The sequence below is a fragment of the Dermacentor albipictus genome, chromosome 4, assembly GCF_038994185.2.
Source record: "Dermacentor albipictus isolate Rhodes 1998 colony chromosome 4, USDA_Dalb.pri_finalv2, whole genome shotgun sequence".
Lineage (NCBI taxonomy): Eukaryota > Metazoa > Arthropoda > Arachnida > Ixodida > Ixodidae > Dermacentor > Dermacentor albipictus.
Genome location: NC_091824.1, coordinates 90,043,100 through 90,057,565, shown reverse-complemented (window position 1 = coordinate 90,057,565; position 14,466 = coordinate 90,043,100). Strand labels below are relative to the sequence as shown.

Genomic DNA, 14,466 nt, shown 5'->3' with positions numbered 1-14,466 from the left:
TTGGCCATTGGCACACCGAAATGTACAGCGATAATGCCGTTCACATCTGCCTTCCGCCATCACTGCCGCGTAAAATAATCGTCAGCGTGTCCTGCTCCTGCAACGTTGATTGGTTATATAGCTTTTTTAAACATCGAACAGCGAGCGGCTGACCCAAAACAGTCGCTTTCGAGAAAAGCGACCAATTGAGACCAACGCTGTCGCGCGACCTCTAGTTCTCGTCAGCATGAATGAGCCCTTACTACTGTTATGCGTAACATTCCTGTCATCTCTCTTTATTTCCTCCTCCTCCTCCTCCTCCTGTACCGATGTTGGCATCACAATATAAACGAAAGTGACCTATCCGCAGCGTTAAGTACTTCTACAGCGAAGAGGAAATGGGAGAGACAAGTAGCGCAGTTCCCAATTAAGGCTGTCCAAGTGTCTTTATAGCTGCGAGTATCCATCGACAAAGTATCCACCTACAAAATGTGCAAGAGGCTCAGCAGGAGATACATGACACTATACTGAAACCGTTAACCTCTAACGGTCGAGCATGATTATTATTGCTCTGCTACCAGCCATTTACGCTTCGGAAGCTCTAATAAAACAGCTTCAGCTATATATGCAAGACTGTACCACGCATTTCTCTATATTTTCCTGTTAATGGCTTCATTTCGATGAAGCTCGTTTCTCTTATGGTCCTGGTTCAATGCCTTGCTGCCATACGCTGCCCCGAGTTCAAAGCAGGTCTCGGTAATTAGACCATAAATCACGGGTAATTGCATTGAGCTCATCCTCTATACAAACTGCGAAATTAGCAGCTGTAGGTTAAACCTCTTAAAAAATAGGCTTTGGCGTAGCGCGGTAATTTGCATGCGAAAGAAAAAGAAAGACACTGTAGCAAGCAACCATTCGTTTCTACTCGGAGAGGCCGCTGGGAAAGAGAAATAGTAGCGGTTAACTATTGTTTTGCCGTAAGTGGAAATATTAGGGAAAACATTGAAACAATGGTAGCACCGAAAGAGGCCCGATCTACTTGGAATCCTGATTATATATATATATATATGTATAAGTTAACGAGACGCAATGAATCCGCAATTCCCAACTTTCATTAGTTATGTAGGAAGACAAACCGTTAATATACCTACGCTTTGGTCATGCCATGTTTCTATTTTCTCTAACGTTTCCTTCATAAGTGTTCGTGGATGGCGACAAATTCTGAGTAAAAGAGATGGCACGATCCCACATTTGGCAAATAATTGGACTTGCCTTACAGCAACTATAAAATTATTATCTGAAGAACGAAAGGAGAACAGAAATAATTTATCTTGCGCTTGCGGATTTACTTGCGAGAAGCAATGACTCTACGGAAACAAAGCTCGAGGTGTCGGGAAAGCAGCCACACTGTTTAAAATTTAGCTGGCATGAGCACATTTGAAAAAAAAAAAAAACGAATGATTGATTACTCCTGCACATGCAGCCTGCGAAAGCTCAGAATGATAATCAAGCATGAGATCCTGTATATAATTACGCATTCGAAAACCCATATTGGCTATACAACAAAGGATCTTACCGCGGAATAAGCAAACTTTCTGCATGCGGGCACTCAATGATCTGGGGAAGAAAACAGACGTGAAAAATGGCGTCATTGCTTTTGCGCTCCAGCAACACAAGGGGAACCCATTTTCGCTTCAGTAGAGAGGAACAAGAAAGAGAGAGCGCTTGTTTCATGTTAACGAAGAAATCCCAACCCGAGTAAGCGAACACCGGTCACGTGTTTGCCATCTGGGGCAGAAAATTGAAGGCAAAGAACCACGCGATTCGGCGACGCCGAAACATGTACTTTTCCACTTCGTTTGCAAATGCGCTTCAAGAAATGCTTGCTTTCCAGAACACGCGTGCCTTTCGCACCACTGCACAGAGGGTTCGATACAAGGAGGTCATAGTCACTCGCAAATGCCAAAAAATAAATTCTATATTACAAATTTTTACGAGACCATAACGACATAATTAAGACTGGCAATAACACGACACTGTATTCGCGTTTCTCTGGCTGAAATTTGGTGACTGTTACAGGAGGAAATAAAGCCAGACTTGAATTTTGTATAGCGCCGATGTCGTCACTGTGACGTCACAAATTTGACTGCATTGTGGTGCAGGTCAGAAGTTTTAGTGCGACGCCACATGATATTTAGTATCGTAACTTCGTGCGCAAGCAGTTTGCTTAATCACTAAATTTTATTTCGTCAATCTACAGTGACAGAAATGCCACTATACGTCCGACCAATACACAAAAGCTAGTTGATGGTGCAATCAGAAATGGCACAGGCAACCTGTCTATTTGTGTGAACAAACAAAAATGCTATAACAAAGTTATGAAAAAGCATCATCAATTAGAACATTGTTCCTGTCTTATAATAAATAACAATGTTGCGAAAGTAAAGTTATTTACAAAATAAAGCACCTTTACGCATCAAGAAAGACTCACTACTACATTATAACACTGTCCAAGGTGTGCACACGAAAGACCTAAAAAAAACTGAAAAAGAAACGATGGTAGCCCAACCACGGAAATAGTAATCAAAAAGCATTTCTCTACAATACTGACGATTGAATTTAAATTCTTGAGAACATAGGCGCTGCTGTAGTAAATTAACATGAAGACGTTACGATCCCAAGAAGAAGATAGTGACGCACCAATTAAACGACAAAAGGCTTTCGGTGAAATCCCCGTGCGCCTGCAGCCTTTACTACGCTTTTACGTAAAGGCGTCGGGCAGACAGATGGAACTTTAGAATATGCGTCTGTTCTTCTATCGGTGATCTGGACGACGAAAACAGAGTGGGAATGCAGAGAAACATGCCGCATGATTGTCAAGCGTTTTCTTTGGTGCCCCATCCTTGCCGAAGTTTTCGCGGTAGCGAGGTACAGTACGTAAATATATTAAACTGACGACGGTATCCCCACTACGAACAGAGCACACGAAAATATTAAGGGCGTGTAAAATGTATTAGATGCTCGGAATACTCGGATACTCGAAAGTCTGCAGAAACATAATAAAAAACAGACTCTGAAATGCACTATCGTGACTTGCGAAACACCATCTCTGTATTCTGCAGCGCAAACGAGGGCCGACTCGCTGACGTTCGGATAGAATGTCCAAGCCAAAAGCTAGAAGAAAAAAATGACACCACTAGCTCCCGCGCCAACTTGTCTTCGCGGGAGAAAGGTCCAGTGGCGACCAAACTAACCTACGACTGACAGCCGAATGCGCTAACCTAGTTTGTCCGTGAGCTAAACCTGTTCTTTATTCCTGCTTGCATTGATCCGATTCACGGCCTGCCAGCGACAAATTGAGATTTAGTGACAAGAGTGCAACCAGGTCTCTTCACTACACGAAGTTCCGATCCCGCCTGAAAGACATCGCGAGCTTTGGTAGGTGACCGATGCTTCTTGGAAAATGAGGCGATCCGCTGTGGGCCTTCGCGTAGGAAGCAATCACGGAAAGAGAGACGACGTGAACCAGGACGAACGCGTGGGGGAGCAATCTACCCACGCAGCACTCTAAATGGCCACCGTAAAGCTCTCGTGTCACTGTTCAGTCATTTAGTGTCGGAGGGTAAAACAGGAAAGAAATCACGCCGTAGAACACCGAAACCTCCCGGACAAGGATTTGGTGCCAGCAGACACTTTCAATCATTTGGCTTCTTTTTTTTAATGCTTTAGCTTGCACGATGTTTTCAAGGATGTCAACATATAGACTACTTTTCCACGTGTTTTCGTTCGCCTGCAATAAGTAAACGAGAGGCTGGAACAATTGCATTGCCCGGAAGCATCATTATAAAATTCGTGCTGAAAGAAGGTAAATTGTAGCTAAACCTCTACTTAAAGAAAATGGAGGCTTGGGCTAAGCGCCGAAACTGCAATGGGGTTAAGAACGCTAATGACAGACTTCTGTCATTGATTAACGAAGCAGGAAAGAGCGGCGTGCATAAAAAATAGAGGGCAACAATAGCTTGATGTTTGTGGGATCCTCGCCGTTCATGATGGGCGAACTGGGCCGAAGATTGTTCGGTCCCGGTTTGAAGCTCTAAAAAGCGCTGCCTTGATTTATCAGAAGAACCACAGTGCCATGTTCCCGATAGCCTCAAACCCAACTCGGCGAGATATGCGGCAGTTCAGCTCAAAGAGAGGCACTTCCGCCACTAATGTGTCCCGGGCAGCTCTTCGTGGTCGGATGACCACGATAACGCCACCGCTGTGAAATCTACATCAAACCAATCCCCTACCTTCCCCTTTGCTTCAAAGACCGCACTCTTCATTGGCATAGCAATGCCCATTTTCACTGCTCCCATGCCTGCGGCAATAGTTGAGATTGTTGCCAGTCATTGGAACACGTGGAAGCGCTATCACTTCCGTCTGCAGCAGTTGCTTGCGGCATTGACGAAACGCAAGAGCCGGCGGCAGTGCGCGGTTTAGCCATGATTTCCACTCGGCAAGGTTTTTCGGTAGAAGTCTGCTCCGTATCACTCCAAGTTTGGTCCGAACCTACCCACCACACTGCCTTGTGTTCGCTCGCGCCCATTGCTCAAAACAGTTGCAAGGAAACGAAAAAAATTCGCCAGGAACACTTATGACTGCTTACGTGTGGAAAGGCGAAAGCATTATGCTGCTTGTAGACTACGCCATAGAGGCAATGACTGCGTTACCCTTACCGCAGTACGCCGTAAACAGGCGGGCTCGCCAGCCGGTGGCCCAGTGTTTTGCAAGTCATGCGTCGGGATCAGGTTGATTGATTCGGGGGTTTAACGTCTCAAAGCAACACTAGGCAGTGGAGCGCGTCGAATTCACCTGGACCAGCTTCGGTTCCTCAACGTACACCGAAATCGCGCTGCACGAGCGTGTTTCGCATTTCACCATGGCGAAATGACCCTAAGAAATGCAGCAACCGTGGCCGCAAATCGAACATGCGACCTTCGGGCTCAGGAGCAGAGCACCACAGGCCCTGCAGTAACGCGGTGGTTACTCATGCGTTCAGTACGCTCAGTACTTGCATGTTTATTTTGCTGCTGAGTACGCTTTACAGCAGAGAGCACGCAACTGCAGCGAGGGGCGGCGGCCTAGTGCAATGCATTCTATTCTAGTGTGTGTTTCTCATTTTCCGAAACAAGGCAATGCAATTAACATGTGAGAGTTCTTTTTTGTTTAAAGTTATTATTACAAAAAAGCAAGCTGTGACAAAAGCACTTAAAGTAAAGCCATCGAAGCTGTAATTGGATTAAGGTAGCGAAGTTCGGTGTGCTTCAGAGGCTCGAGTAAAATTAAGTAGGTGTCTTTAAGCGTAAATCCTCCATAAAGAGAAAAAATAAGAAAGCAATAAAACGGCGGATAATCCTCGCCAGCTGAAGGAACGCCTAAGCTCCGCGGTGGTGTTATTCCGTTTTTTTTTTCTTTTTTAGACGTGAATGACTTTTTCGTAAACCGCTTTCGAATGCAGTTTTCAACACTTGGAGGACTAGCGTAGTGCGCGCATAAGGCTCTTCGGTTTCCCGAAACGCATTTGTCTCGTATCGAACCCGCTGTAGCGCTTAATCCTTTAAACCAGTCCAGTAATCCGGATAAGCCTCATGCCGCGTTGCTCGTCCCAGCTACTCAGATAGAATGCATTTCACCGCATCCCTTGAGAGGAACGCCTTTATCGACGTGTCTGTCTGAATCCGACCGCCTCAGCTGGCACTCCTACAATTTGGTAGGAGGGCAGTTCATACTATCTGCAACAACTAAAAAAAAGAACGCATACACGCAAGCTTGCATTTTTGTCTAGTCGACAGTCTAAAATGTGAGCTTTACCTGAAACTTCGTTACGCAAGATGTGGAACAAGAGCCACCGAAAGCACACAAAGAACTGCTGTAGCTTACGCAAGAATCTTATGAGCGAATCTTTTGTTGTTTTCTGGAATTGCAATTTTATGTCTAGATGTAGTTACTTCATTTGGTTAACTGCCTGTGCCTGAATGAATGACAGTTAAGCCGTTCTATGGACCCACACACTTTTGTCTAGTGTGAACGGTAAACTGCGAAGCGAAAGTTGCCTTTGGTTTTCGGCATTTAAACATTTTTGATAGCGTGCCAAATATTACCATCACCAGCCAGATATGTACCTGTGAATCACATAGCATTTATGCTAGTACCTTGAATATTTCCACTCGTGTAGTATTAGTATTTAATAACAAATTTGAAGGATAAATTAAGAAGTTGGCCTAGGGGCTGCTGTAGAAACGACGGCAATTTTTCACGAGAATGTGAAGCTTGTAGGTGCAATGAGACGACCTAGCAGCTTTTGTGCGATTGTCCACGTTTTAGTGCAGATAGAATGGTCCTCTGCACAACACTCGAGAAGCTTGATAGCCATCCCCATAAGAAAAACAGAGTCCTTGGGCCCTGGTGGCAGCTGACACCAGCCAGAGTAGCTAAAAAAGAGCTACAGAGTTTCTCGAAAGCATTGAAACTGATTGTAAAACAAAATCTGCGGCCAGTTAGCTTAGCTGTGTTTCTGCGGACATGTTTCCTTTATGTCTTCTCTCCTTGCCTCCTCATCTTTCGTCACCTTTTCCCATCCTCTTCTGCAGAGAAGCCAACCTGAAATTCAGTCAGTCTAGTTAAACTCTGAGCCCTTCATCTTTTTTTTCTTTCTCCTGCCAATTTTCTAGCGAAAGAAGATGACATTCACATTTTACAACTGTTGCATGCCCCTGTTATAAATATTTGGAAGCCATTTTCCAACTCGGGAATTAATGATGTTGTAGGACTTCGCTGCCGTTCATCTCACCTCAACAGCAAAATTCGGACGTCATCACAGTGGTGTTCTTGAGATTGGTTTTTTACATCGAGAAATAAGGCCATGTCAGTGGTAGCACGAGTACAATGGTGGCTTGCCACATTACGGGCTTGGATTGGGGTTGATTCAGGCAGCGTACCCGAGCATGTGCTCGTCATCGTTGATGGTGGCTCACGCCTCGGAATGGTCGAAACAGCCACTGACTTGCAGAAGTGCACAAATAGGTAGAAGGCTTAATTTCAATACATGCTATATAAGCTAGGACATAAAAACAAATGTCCCTCGTTTTAGAAATCTTCCTGAAGACTGATAGACTGTGCATTATGAGACTTAGACACGCATCAAGTGTACACTTATTTGTTATGGTGCTTCAGTCGTGTGGCATATATAAGCCAATACTAGGCGACGAGTCAGTACTACTGAAAAACGCGTGAGGATGCAGACAGGAAAATCATGAGAACTTCTGACTCATCCGGCTCCCCTTTTCTCGCGCAGCTCACGTCTAGAAACTACTGAAGCGATCACCGGCATTCAGGAACGTACAAACGCATCAGATCGCATTCACAATATTTTCCCTAATTCTAAATCCATTTTCGGCGATCCGCACTGATCATGAGGGGGATATAGAGAAACCTTAGAGTTTCAGTTTAGATTCCTAATTTTTAAGCCGCAGCGACACACCTAATTCAGCGGCACTTCACGACAACCCCGCAATGGACCTGTCGTGACAAAACGCTGCATCAACCTCAACTAGCTGAACGGACCGAGTTAGGTAGCACCGGTAGCACCGGTAGGTAGTTCCTTGTTTGTTTCGTAGGTCATCGGGCCGATGACCTACGAAACAAACAAGGAACGCTGCGAACGCGCCTGTCGTGCCCACTAAGATCATAGCGAGCGCATGCGTCTGGCACAACCCTCATCATAAATAGCAGAGCAGAAGACAACACAGTCGCACTGTCTCGTCTCTTCTTGTCTGTACCCGTTCTTTACACTGCTACGTCATGAACGTAACCCAATTCACCCGATTCTGTGTCCTCGAGTGCCTCTTTATGGTTTCTTTCGTTGCTTCTTTAGCTCTCCCTAGCCACAGCGTTCGTGTTCACTTAGTTACATTCAAAAAATCAATTCACCCTATTACTTTCCCGCCGAAGTCAAGCAGTCAAAGTGTTGATAATCAACTACACAAGCATTGTACATGGTTCAACCTCAAATCACCCCTTTAAAATACAGAAAAATACTTTGATCGTGGTGAGCAAAAAATTTAGGGCGCAGCAGAATGCGAACAAAATTTTAAAAGTCTCCATTTAAAAAGTTGACATAAGGTTAGATCCGAACTTGTATTAAGTTGCCCTGTACCGTTATGCAAGCAGATAAACTCTAATGCTTTTACTGTAAACTCTACTTTTGGGTATTTGGACCGTACGTTTGGTACGTAGGGCACTCTTTCACCAATGGATTAGGATAAAAAGTCTGTTTATCATTCAGTTAGCGTCGTGGACAGACGTGAAGTGAGCTCTGCGCTGAGGCGTTGTTATCTTTATTTGTTTATTCCCACCTATCCTTCATTGATTTTTATATTTTAGTATTACTTCCTTTTCTTTAGTTATTCCAATATACAATTTAGAATTGGAGCAGCTGAGGTACTCTCTACCTCAATCCTGCTGAGGTACTCTCTACCCCGTGTATAACAGAACAAAAGAGAACGTGGCAGCTCTGATAATCACCACACAACGTAGTTGTTTATAGTCACCCCATGCATATGCACACCAATGGGACACTAGGCAAAACCTCAGTGGCTTGCTTGAGAACAATTTCCTAGCACATTGAGAGAGAGAGAGAGCAAATGATAAATGAAAGCTAGGGAGGTTAACCAGGACTGAGCCCGGTTGGCTACCCTACACTGGGGAAAGGGAAATGGGGACGGAAAGATTAAAGAAAGAAGAGAAAGGATAACGTTCAGTCACTCAGTCCGGATTACAGACGCTCACTCAATCCTGTATCTTTCAAATATCGCAGCAGCGCTTTTGTGGCCTTTTGTAGCTGCGATATACGAGGCCATGGTCCCAAGATCTTGTTCAAGGTGAACGGTTTGCTATCTAACTTGTTGAGAGCTGTGCAGAGATCTTGTCTTTCATTTTCAAATGATGGGCAGCAGCACAGTAGATGGTCGATAGTTTCTTCGACACCGCAGGCATTGCACTCAGCGCTATCTGCCATGCCAATCAAAAACGTATATGCATTCGTGAATGCGACGCCCAAGCGTAAGCGACACAACATTGTTTCCTCATTACGCGGAAGCCCTGGTAACAGCCGCAGTTGCATAGATGGATCGAGGGAATGCAATCGATGTTGAGTGAAATCAGGTGTGTGCCACTTCTCCAATGTCATACGATGCGCTAGCTCGCCTAAGTGTTGGGCTGCGTCAGTACGCGATAAAGGTATAGAAACAAGGGTTGCTCCTTCGTGTGCTTTCTTAGCAGCGTCGTCAGCGAGGTCGTTGCCGGAGATACCGCAATGGCCAGGCAGCCACTGAAACACGACGTCGTGCCCTTTAGCAATCATGTGATGGTGAAGTTCTCGTATCTCCGATACGAGTTGTTCACAGGACCCGCGACGAAGAGATGACAGAAGACATTGTAAGGCCGCCTTTGAATCACAGAATATTGCCCACCGATTAGCCGGTTGGTTGCTAATATAATCAATGGCACCTCGGAGGGCAACAAGCTCCGAACCGGTCGATGTTGTCATGTGAGAAATCTGGTATCGAATGCTTAGTGATCGTGATGGTATAACCACTGCCCCGGTGGAGCTGGTCTGGGTGGAAGAGCCATCCGTATATATGTGGACTCGGTCAAAGTAGGAAGTGTGCAAACAATCCAGAGCTGCTTGCTTCAAGGCCAAGGTAGATAGGTCGGTCTTCTTTCTTATTCCTGGAACCGTAAGACGCACTTGAGGTTGTTTTAAACACCACAAAGCTGAGGTTGAACGTGCTGATGGTGTAAACCCCGATGGTAGGGAGGCACGGTACTTGCTGACCTCATTGGAGAAGGATGCCTGTGGTCGTCGTTCTGGCAGACAGGCAAGAAAGCTTGATTGAATCCGTGAAATATGACAAACATGGGCCCTGAGCGAGTCGGTGCTGATGTAAGTCGTGATCGGATGGTCTTGAGCCATTATAATGGTTCCTGCTGTTGAAGCGCTCCGCGGAAGGCCTAGGCAAACACGTAGTGCCTGTGCTTGCACGCTCTGAAGTTCTCTAAGATTGGACTTGCATATCTTAGCAAGCACGGGAGAACTATAACGTAGAAATCCGATAAAAAGTGCTCGATATAACTGTGGCATGGAGCCTATTGACGATCCCCATGTTTTGCCGGCGATGAACTTGAAGATGTGAACAATAGATGTGAGCCTCTTCTTCAAGTGGGCAACCTGAGGTCTCCAAGAGAGGTCCCGGTCAACAATGACACCCAAAAACCGATGATTTTTCTTGTAGCTGATAGGCTGGCCATTGATATATACTGGGTAACCAGATATTGCTTTCCGCGTAAAAGCGACTAACGCACATTTTTCTGTTGAGATGGTAAGGCCTTGTGTCTGAAGATAGTCAGATGCCTGTGTTGCTGCTTGCTGTAGCCTTGCGCGAACCTGCAGGCGAGTGACCGCTGATGTCCAGATGCAGATGTCGTCGGCGTATATTGAAACACTCACTGTTTCCGGGAGGGATTCAGCCAGCCCCAGAAGCGCGAGGTTGAAAAGAACAGGGCTTAGAACACCGCCTTGGGGAACGCCTCGGCACGTATAGTGGTCGGTAGTCGGACCATCTTCCGTACGCACGAACAAGGACCTTTGTGTCGAGTAGTTTCTGATCCATCGATATACTCGCCCTCCTAGTTCAACTGTGAGAAGTGCGTCGAGAATGGTTTGATGGGAAACATTATCGTAAGCACCTTTGACGTCAAGAAAGAGTGCGGCTGATAATCGCTTCCGAGATTTTTGTTGTTCTACAGAAGATACCAGATCGATGACACTATCAATCGACGAACGGCCTCGTCGAAATCCCGCCATTGAGTCAGGGTAAATTTTGTTGTGTTCGAGGTACCATTCGAGACGCATGAGGATCATACGTTCCATGAGTTTCCCGACGCAGCTGGCAAGTGCTATCGGCCGATACGATGCCAGTTCGAGCGGTGACTTTCCTGTTTTTAGTAGTGGTACCAGGCGGCTTCGTTTCCATTCCTGTGGGACGACACCATCTCGCCATGAGCTGTTAAAAAGGCTGAGGAGGTGTCTTCGTGCTTCTTTACCTAGGTGGCGCAAAGCACTATATGTTATCCCATCGGGCCCTGGTGAAGATGAACTCCTACAGAGCGCCATAGCAGCTTCTAACTCTTCCATAGAGAATGGAGCGTCCATACTTGTATCTCGTGGACCGGGGATGTCACCTGAAGTCATGTCAAAGGCTAAAACTGTGCCGCCGGCGACTTTCGCACAAAATTCCTCCGCAATTTCTACCTCACGGCGGTTTTCATAGAGAGCAAGGGCGTTGAAAGGGTGTCGTTGCTGGGGGCTTGAGCTAAGGCCCCGTAGGGTACGCCACACGCGGGATAATGGCTTGCGGGGGTCCAGTGACTCGCAAAAGCATTTCCATCTTTGATCCGCTAGCTTATCCATTCGCCGCTTTATCTTCTTTTGCATACGCCGAGCTTCTCTGAGGTCATGAATTGACTTCGTGCGCCTGTACCTCCTTTCCGCTCGGCGACGAAGTGCACGAAGCCTTTCCAACTCAATGTCATTCTCTGTACGCTTTTTCGAATGTGTGAAGCAACGCGTGCAATCTTGCATTGCGTCTGCAATTACGTCTTCCAATCTGCGTGCGATATGTTTCTTGCAGGTGTCTTCTACTCGATCTTGAAAGACTGACCAGTCGATTTGGCGAGATACAACCGGTAATGCGGCGTTTAGTCCATCAATTCTCACATAGGTCGGAATGTGATCACTTCCATGGGTTTCAATATCGGTGAACCACTGCACGCTCGAAGTCAGGCAACGTGACACAAAAGTCAAATCAAGGCAGCTGCTGTACGTTGTTCCTCGCAGAAATGTCGGGCTTCCGTCGTTTAGAAGACATAGGTTGTGGCCTGATACAAATGATATTAGTGACCTGCCCCTCGAGTTTATCCTGGAGCTTCCCCATATATGGTGGTGGGCGTTGAAATCCCCTGTTAGTATCCAAGGACCGGGAGTAGCAGTCATAATATCTTCTAGTCGTTTGCTATTAAACTGACTGGTTGGGGATAGGTAGACGCCAATAAGAGTAAAAGACAGCCTCTTCTTTTTCACAGTAACACAGACGTATTGGTTACCGTCGTGTGGCGCTACGGGTTGGGAAAAATACGTAAGGTCTTTGCGGATGTAAACCAAAACCTTACTACTACGGACACACGTGGTTGAAACAAAAGGTTCATATCCTGATAGTCTTATGGAGGCTGATAAGTTCGGTTCGCAGATAACCAGTATAGGAAAGTGGTTGTCAAACACGAACTGCCGCAACTCCGAAATACGTGACCTCAGGCCTCTCGCATTCCATTGGAATATGGAGGCACTTCTGACATCATCCCGGAACGATCGCTGTTGCTGTCGATGAGCCATGGTTCTGCTGTAGAAGCCCTTAAGCACTGGACTTCTGAAGGCTCTCAAGAACCGGATTGATGGCATCCAGCACTTGCAACGCACTTCGAGCTGTTGGGGTCTGTAGCTTGTCCAGAAGAACACGAATAGCACTCATCAGAGAGCTTATCATGACAACAACTTGTTGATCCTGGTCTGACAATTTATCAGGAGGACTAACTATCAGGACGCTTGGCCTGCACTCCCGCGACTACATGCCCCTACTGAGCGAAACCAGAGTTCTACAGCAAAGGATACCTCATCTAGCACATTGAAGTTGCTTCGCATTTAATGGCCTAACCTATGTCCTCATATCGTATGCTTTAGATCGTAAAACACTATGTACACATGCTACTGCTTTGCATGAATAAATTTCTGGAAGTGTCCACAGTGAGATTCTTAAATCATCGATGACATTCGGGATATTGCAGCTCTCACAGAAATCCATATTTGCGGTGAAGTACGCGGCAACATGACAGAATGGTGTTGAACGTATTCCAAGGCAGCTGGACGAGGTGACGAGAGACAAATCAAGGCATGTAGTTAGGCGTTTCCATGGTCGTGAAAATGTTGCAAGCCAGTTTTGTTGCAACACTCGCGCAGATTCACCGAATCGCAACGTCCTCGTATCGGCAGAGGCCCCGCGTACTGTGCACTCCTAGTGCAGTTATCATTACGTATGTGGGGGAGGGGGGGGGGGGTTATAAAGGATTTGGCTTCGTGCAGGTCATGTTTGCGATGGACACTTTCGGAGTAGTAGGAGAAGGTCAGCGGCCAGAAGGGGCGGTGTCAGACTGCACCTTCCTGCCTGAATGTGTTCTCTAGAAGAAGGACGTTGGGTCATTGTAGCTACACGCAACTCTTGCAAAAATGTTACGACGACATAAAAAAAAACACGGCCTTGAAGAATGACGCTCTGTTCTACTGAAGTGATTGTTTTTATTCTCCGTAGGCAGCGCAGGTGACATTGCATAATGCTTCAACTCCACGCTGCAGTTTCACATAATGCCATGTAAGTTGCTGCAATCAGATTTTGTGCATTCGTACCCAGTATGCACACGAGGGCGCTCACAGTCAGCTGAAAGCGCCTTACAGACGAAGTCTACAATGTCATGAATTCCACAGATGTCTAAATAAAGCTCCTTAACACTTGCACCACCATCTGAAAATAAGAGAAGAGAAGAGAGGTAAGATAACTTTCTCAATGGATGTCCTCACCATAATAAAGTAGTAACAACATTATAGTCTCAGAACAGCCACTGATAGGTAATGTCACTGACAGCAGAGAGCAAAGAAGTCAACCACACTGACAACTCGCACTGCGACGGGCACGTTTCATGAACGATCCGAGAAGCTAAACTGAAATCACCCACCTTGCTGACAACAGCGTCGGAGGCCACAATAAAGATTTGCGGATGGGCCAGCATATAACCAGGCGGCTCCCGGGGTGAACTGATGGCCAAACGTAAACTAAGGCACGAGCGGATACCAGGTGACTGAAAAAAAAAAGAATGGCGCAGCTGCTTGAACTTTTCTGAACATCGACCATAAGCACTCGACTTCGCGGGATACTTTGGTGGAAATACGCGCATCTAGAAACGAACGCCACATATGCGGCTGAGAACTCAATTAACCGGAGACAATTTTTTTATCAAGTGCAGTAATTATTGCAGGAGTAATGATAAACAGGAGCGATATTGCTCGCTGGTTCTCAAAAAATAATGAAGAAAGTGAAAGGTTTCATCAAACAAAAAGAAAGAGTCAATTAATCAATTTTACTTATTCTATATGCTCTAAAAGAAACAAAAAGCATTTCACCAGGGTTAGATTACCAGTTATTTTTCAATGGTTAAATACAGGAATATATACAATCGTATGAAGGAATGATAAATGGAATGTAAAAAGAGCAGGAGAGAAATGAAAACAAACGTGCACCGCTCTTGGTCAGATTTCATCACTCATTACAAGCTAACATGAAA

General features: G+C 45.8%; 1 protein-coding gene across 1 annotated transcript in view; it reads right to left on the bottom strand.

The window, feature by feature from the left end:
- Positions 1-13,437: 13,437 nt before the first annotated feature.
- LOC135917668 (uncharacterized) overlaps positions 13,438-14,466 on the bottom strand; it is a 33,938-nt gene continuing 32,909 nt past the window's right edge. Inside the window, exons 6-7 of the mRNA XM_065451239.2 lie at positions 13,861-13,983; positions 13,438-13,649 (exon numbers count right to left, since the gene is read on the bottom strand). The gene's annotated coding sequence lies outside the window, so the exon portion shown is untranslated. The remainder of the gene's footprint in view (positions 13,650-13,860; positions 13,984-14,466) is intronic.